Raw genomic sequence first — 6,751 nt, 5'->3', positions numbered from 1 at the left:
ACATGTATACACACACACATAGATAGATAGATAGATAGATAGATAGATAGATAGATAGATAGATAGATAGATAGATAGATAGATAGATATGTTTCTTTATTAGCCACACAGGGCTGCACACAGATAGAACAAATTACAAGGTAGAGCTTTTCTTTTGGGGGTAAAAAAAAAGAGAGTGGTGGTTTTCGATCAAAAGGGATCGTAAAAGGAAAGAAAAAGGACAAAAAAAAGGGAGGGGTTAAAAAAAAGGGTGGGGAGAGAAAAAAAAATGAATAATAGGGATCGTTATCACAGAAATGTCAATATGAAGTGTAAAGGGGAGGACAGGTGAGGTTTACCCGTGGAAAGAAAAGCCTACGGAAAAGACCACAGTAACCTCGGTCAATGAAGTCACATGTTATATTTTTTTTTTTTTTTTTTGCAAATAAGCAACTCTCTGTATTAATTTTTATGGTTCATAGAATCATAGTCAAGGTGGCTTCGTCATTCATACGTGCCATCCTTGCTACATTCACCCATCTTTTTTTAAAACATTCACTAGACAAAACTTGCCTCTCTACTCTCACTTTCCTCTTCAAGTGATACTTGAAGAAGTTGATGAGAGATTGACCAGAGAAGAAAGTGTTTGTCTCTAATCCTTTCAGGCGCGTCCACCAGATACATTCTTTCGCCATAGCCACAAGTATGATAAAAATAGCTCTTCCTTCCCGTTTGAAGGAAGGAGGCGTGACGATATTAACGATAGACTCGGCTGATAAACCGACACGTCCCACACGTGACAGCAGTCGTTCGACATAAGCCCACAGGTCGGAAATTGCTGGACACTGCACGATTGCGTGCAGAGCGGTTTCGTCGCTCTGCCCGCATCTCGGGCAGGTCGGCCCCGTGTTTCTCGAGCCATGCCTATAGAGCTTATCCCGAACGGGTAGCGCTTCTCGGTAGCACCGCCAGGCCAGGGATCTCTGGAAGTTGTCCATAGGTCCCGGGCCGAAAGTCGTTTGAAACAGGCGGGTCAGGTATTCCTCGTCGACGCCCAGGTTTGCCCCGAGCTCGTCGTCGTACCTCCCCTCCACTAATCCCCTATAGAATGCTTTGGTTGTGTTGAAGTCACTCAAGGTCGACACGGGACGGCAGAGTTGCGAGCTGCATTTAAAAGCTCCTCTACTGCTATCGGCTACCATATGCCATCATACGGTAAGGTTATTCCTTGAGCTGGATAAACACGCTGAACTCTGTTAGTGTATATATCTGATGGAGTGTAGGAGCACAGGCGCTGCTGTTTGTTATTTATATATGTAATTGCTAATAAAATAATTTCATGTAATGGTATGAAATTGAAAACTCAGCAACTTGCAGCTGGTGCCACTGCACAGAAACATATGTTGTAATTTGTAATTAAAGCTTGGTTATCCCACCTTCCTCTGTGTGTGTGTGTGTGTGTGTGTGTGTGTGTGTGCGTGCGTGCGAGTTTATGTGCGTGTGTGTGTGTATGTATGTATATAGGTTTGTATACATGTATGTGCATGAGTAGTTTGTTATTATGTCTGTGCTTAAGCCCCACCATCACTTGACAAATGGTGTTGATTTATTTACGACCCCTAAACGTAGCGGTTCTGCAAAAAGAGTCCGATAGAATAAGTTAGAAGCTTAAAGAAATAAGTACTGGGGTCAATTTTTTCGAGTAAAGCATTCGAAGCAGTACCCCAGTATGGCTGCAGCCCAATAAGTGAAATCAAAAATAAATAAATAATTAAATAATTAAATAATTAAATAAATAAGTAATCCATGGATGGTGTGGAAAAAAAAAAATTGCTATATGCAAGGGAAATAATTGATGCAAGAATTAGCTCCCTTGACAAAAAAGTTGTACGACGTTTATGATGAAAATTGATAAAGCAATTTTTCATCTCTAAATTACAAACATATATTGATAAAGCAATATATGTTTGGAATTTAGAGATGAAGAATTTGGAGGCGTGGAATACAAGGCGATATCATTGACACCGATACTGAACTGGTACTTTATGTTCTGGACTGACACAATAACAGGAATTAAGGCAAACTGTGCTCTTGCGTTACTCTGTATTTCGAGGCGACAAAATCTGCCAATTCAGTTTATTGGTCGAAACATTACAGCCTCGTAGTATTTCTCGTTCCTGTTTTCTTACATCTTGAGTTCACATATTGTCCACGCTTACCGTTCATCCTTTCGGGGACGATGAAATGAAATATTAGTCAAGTATTTGTTGGGGAGGGGTGAGTCAGTATAATCGACTGGATTCTTTTCCCAGTAATTTTTAGCGTTCTGTCTCTGTAACAAATTACTATCATTTCTCCTCTTGTTTTATAAGTTCAAATTCCGTGGAGATCAGCTTTCCTTTATATTTTTTTTGCGTTGATAAAATATAATACCAGTGAAATACTAGGCCGATGTAACCAAACAGCCCTTCTCGCTTTAAAATTGCTGGCATTGTGCCATATTATTATCATTAATTTTATTATTTCCTCCGTAGTCGACTCTGCCATTCGTCCTTTCGGGGTTGATGATATAAGTACCAGTCACGCACTAGCGTTGATGAAATCGATTATTATTATTATTATTATTATTATTATTATTATTATTATTATTATTATTATTATTATTATTAAAGGTGGTGAGTTGGCAGAATCGTTAGCACGCCAGGCGAATGTTTAGCGGCACTTCGTCTGGCTGCATGTTCTGAGTTCAAATTTCTTTCGAGGTAGTACCAGTTACGAATAAGTACCTATTTCTTTACTACCCACAAGGGGCTACACACAGAGGGGACAAACAAGGACAGACAAACGGATTAAGTCGATTACATCGACCCCAGTGCGCAACTGGTCCTTAATTTATCAACCCCGAAAGGATGAAAGGCAAAGTCGATCTCGGCGGAATTTGAACTCACAACGTAACGGCAGACGAAATACGGCTACGCATTTTGCCCGGCGTGCCAACGTTTCTACCAGCTCGCCGCCTTCGGTTACGAATAAGTACCAGTTACGCACTGGACTCGGTGTAATCGACTTGACTCCAATTTCCCCCAAATCTGAGGCTTTGTGCTTCCAGTAGAAAGAAATATTGTTATTATTATTTAAGTAGCGTGCTGGTAGAATCGATAGTGCGCCGGCCAAAATGCATAGCGGCATTTCGTCCATCTTTACGTTCTGAGTTCAAATTCCGCCGAGGTCGACATCACTTTTTATCCTTTCAGAATCGATAAATTAAGTATTAGTGAAACATTGGGTTCGATGTAATCGACTTACCTACTCCCCTAAAAAAATTTCAGGCCTTGTGCCTATAGAAGATTTTTATCAAGGCGGTGAGCTGGTAGAATCGTTAGCACGCCGGGCCAAAATGCTTAGTGGCATATTGCAAACAGTTAAATAGTACAGTGACTGTTATATCACCATCTCGCCTCTCCATTTGTCGTCTTTAAGAGATTCACTTATTGATTCTAGTTATTTTAGATACCTTGGCTATGAAGAACCAGCCGCCGAGATGTATCCACCTATGTTCATTATTGATTCTCACTGAGTTGGCATGAAGAGAATAGTGCTGGTGTGAATACCTATTTCTTTACTACCCACAAGGGGCTAAACACAGAGAGGACAAACAAGGACAGACAAAGGTATCAAGTCGATTACATCGACCCCAGTGCGTAACTGGTACTTAATTTATCGACCTCGAAAGGATGAAAGGCAAAGTCGACCTCGGCGGAATTTGAACTCAGAACGTAACGGCAGACGAAATACGGCTACGCATTTCGCCCAGCGTGCTAACGTTTCTGCCAGCTCGCCGCCTTGTCGGCGTGTGAATAACTTGAAGTATGTTGCTCAATTTTGCTCTGAATCAAATTCTCATTCAGTTCAGATTAACCTATTGCAGTCGATGGAAGGTGATCAATCGAATTAGTAAACAGATGATGAATATGATTGGAAATAACTTTATTTTGTCGTGAAAGGAGGTGAACCTGACATTACAGGATTATTAATAAATAGGATTCTTGAAGAGGGGGCCAACCTGAATAGTTATTTCTCGATTAACCTTATGGCATGCGAAGGCACATGGCTTAGTGGTTAGGATATCCGGCTCACGATCATAAACACATGAGTTCAATTTCCGGTGACCCATTGTGCCCTTGAGCAAGACACTTTATTTCACATTGCTCCAGTTCACTCAGCTGGCAGTAATGAGTAGTACCTGTAATTGAAAGGACCAGCCTTGTCATATTCTGTGTCAGGCTGAGTATCCTTGAGAACTACGTTAAGTATACACGTGCCTGTGGAGTGTTCAGCCATTTGCGCGGTAATTTCACGGGCTGGCTATTCTGTTGGTCGGATCAACTGGAACACTCATCGTCGTAACAGACGGAGTGCCAGTGATCTTATGGCATACCTATACATATTATCTTTGTTTCAATTTGGTCTTCTCAAAACAGCAGTTTTTACGTTTTTCTTGGGTGGGCGAGGCCTCAAGCCAATAGACATCGAGCATGTTTATGAAGAAAAGTATGTACTCCAGATATGACCATCCTGTTTTTATATATATGTATATATATATATATATATATATATATATAATATATATATATATATATACATATATATATATATATATATATATATATATATATATATAATATATATATATATATATATATATATATATATATATATATATATTATATATATATATATACATACATACATAGGCGCAGGAGTGGTTGTGTGGTAAGCAGCTTGCTTACTAACCACATGGTTCCGGGTTCAGTCCCACTGCGTGGCATCTTGGGCAAGTGTCTTCTACTATAGCCTCGGGTCGACCAAAGCCTTCTGAGTGGATTTAGTTGACGGAAACTGAAAGAAGCATGTCGTATATATATGTGTATATATTTGTGTGTCTGTGTTTGTCCTCCCCAACATCGTTTGCTGGTGTGTAACTTAGCAGTACGGTAAAAGCGACCGATAGAATAAGTACTAGACTTACAAAGAATAAGTCCTGTGGTCGATTTCCTCGACTAAAGGAGGTGCTCCAGCATGGCCGCAGTCAAATGACGGAAACAAATGAAGAGAAAAAAAAGAAAAAAGTTTATCTAGGGTTGCATTACACAGTGTGTACTTCCTTTCTTTTTATGACGGTAGAGTGTAGACCGAGGCAAATTTAACTCGGTCTGCATTTGGTTCACGCAGGACAAGAGGCAACATTGAAGTTAACTCATTTGGTTTTAATCAATTATATTTCAGCTTCTGTTATTTCATTGTTTTTAACAAATTTCAAATGGCGGTACCCCAGCATGGCCACAGCTCATGAGCTGAAACTAGAATCAATCAATCAATCAATCAAACCTATCAGAAACCGATTAAAAAACAAACAAAAACATTTTTTTAAGGGAAGTAACTAAATAAGATTATGGAAGAGTTATCTTTCATGCGAGTTTGTTATTATACTTCGAAGATGGCGACTTCCTGAAGTGTGCATGTTTATAAAGTCGCGTAGTAAGTTAAATTATTTTATTTGTTTGAAATTTAAGCATTGATTCAATATAACTGGACCAATAATTCTGTTTCACACTATAGTATTATATTGCTTATCGCTATCAGCTGTTTAGTCGTTGTTGATGATTTATAATTATAATTATAATTTGTCAGATTTACCAGTACAAAATATTTAAGTTGTATATATTAAATCCAAACTACCGGATTATAAAGCATCTTCTGTGATAAATTTCGGTGTTGGAACTATTCGGAGGAGAGTGGTGGAACCCCAGACTAAATAACATAGAGGTTTTTCCTTTTGTTCCTATCGGTATTGATTTTACTTTTCGTTCTCGCGATATCGGTTAATATCCTATTTCTTTACTACCCACAAGGGGCTAAACACAGAGAGGACAAACAGGGACAAACAAACGGATTAAGTCGATTATATCGACCCCAGTGCGTAACTGGTACTTATTTAATCGACCCCGAAAGGATGAAAGGCAAAGTCGACCTCGGCGGAATTTGAACTCAGAAATACCGCTAAGCATTTGGCCCGGCGTGTTAACGTTTCTGCCAGCTCAATATCCAAGCCATGTACTAGAATTTATGAAGCTTTGTGATAAAGTGTTAATTTAGTAAGTCATCGTTTACATCGTTGTCATGGCAAGTATCCCGCTGCAAATCGACGAGAGTATTTACATGGTTGTTCGACCCACTAGAACTGGCAGTCAAATTTCTTTCATATCTACTGCCTTATAAAGAAAACTACTTGTCTAAAAAAATAATCTTGTTTTAAGGTACACTGCCTGAAAAATAAATGTGATGGTCTCAGCTTGATTGTCTAGTAAACAAACAGGGTATTACTTAAGAAGAGTGGTCCCGGTGCGCGCATCCGCGCTAGCTAGTAGTGACAAGTCAATCCTACAACGACTACCTAGCAAAGTAAATAAAACACAAAATAAATCATCTTTTTACGCAAAATAATTTTTTTAAACTAAGTAAATAAAACACAAAGTAAGGATCGACTAGTCACGACTAGCTAGCGCGGATGCGCGAGTACGCGCACCGAGACCACTCTTCTAAAGTAGTACCAACAAACAGTTGGAACTTACATCCCGTTCCCAACTTGGTTCAATGAATGCTTACCGATAAGAGAAATTTTATCGTCAGAATTGACAGAAATAGCTGCGGGATTCAACTTAAATCCTACCTTACCGTGTTAGTTTTTTAAAAAAATAATACCTGTCCTTCT

The 6,751-nt window shown here is 39.2% G+C and overlaps 1 protein-coding gene across 1 annotated transcript in view; it reads left to right on the top strand.

Moving 5' to 3' along the window:
- The first annotated feature begins 5,435 nt into the window (after window positions 1–5,435).
- Window positions 5,436–6,751, top strand: part of LOC115209313 (GPN-loop GTPase 2) — a 60,898-nt gene continuing 59,582 nt past the window's right edge. The window contains exon 1 of the mRNA XM_029777654.2: window positions 5,436–5,517. The gene's annotated coding sequence lies outside the window, so the exon portion shown is untranslated. The remainder of the gene's footprint in view (window positions 5,518–6,751) is intronic.

Source organism: Octopus sinensis, linkage group LG3 (genome assembly GCF_006345805.1).
Source record: "Octopus sinensis linkage group LG3, ASM634580v1, whole genome shotgun sequence".
In the NCBI taxonomy this organism is placed as follows: Eukaryota; Metazoa; Mollusca; class Cephalopoda; order Octopoda; family Octopodidae; genus Octopus; species Octopus sinensis.
Note: the sequence above shows the minus strand (reverse complement) of the source record. Positions and strands in the feature narration are given on the sequence as shown.